Genomic DNA, 283 nt, shown 5'->3' with positions numbered 1-283 from the left:
CTCCAAACAGGACTGGGTTTAGAGCTCCAAACAAGACCGCGTTTAGAGCTCCAAACAGGACTGGGTTTAGAGCTCCAAACAAGACCGCGTTTAGAGCTCCAAACAGGACTGTGTTTAGAGCTCCAAACAGGACTGTGTTTAGAGCTCCAAACAGGACTGGGTTTGGAGCTCCAACGGGACCAGGTTTAGAGCTCCAAACCACCGGGTTCAGATTTAAAATAATCTGCAGTACAGTCCAAAGTGTATCTTATCTCGGTGTTTTAGTTTAAATTTTATCCCACTT

The sequence above is a fragment of the Kryptolebias marmoratus genome, linkage group LG4, assembly GCF_001649575.2.
Source record: "Kryptolebias marmoratus isolate JLee-2015 linkage group LG4, ASM164957v2, whole genome shotgun sequence".
Taxonomy (NCBI): Eukaryota; Metazoa; Chordata; class Actinopteri; order Cyprinodontiformes; family Rivulidae; genus Kryptolebias; species Kryptolebias marmoratus.
This window is presented reverse-complemented; position numbering follows the sequence as displayed.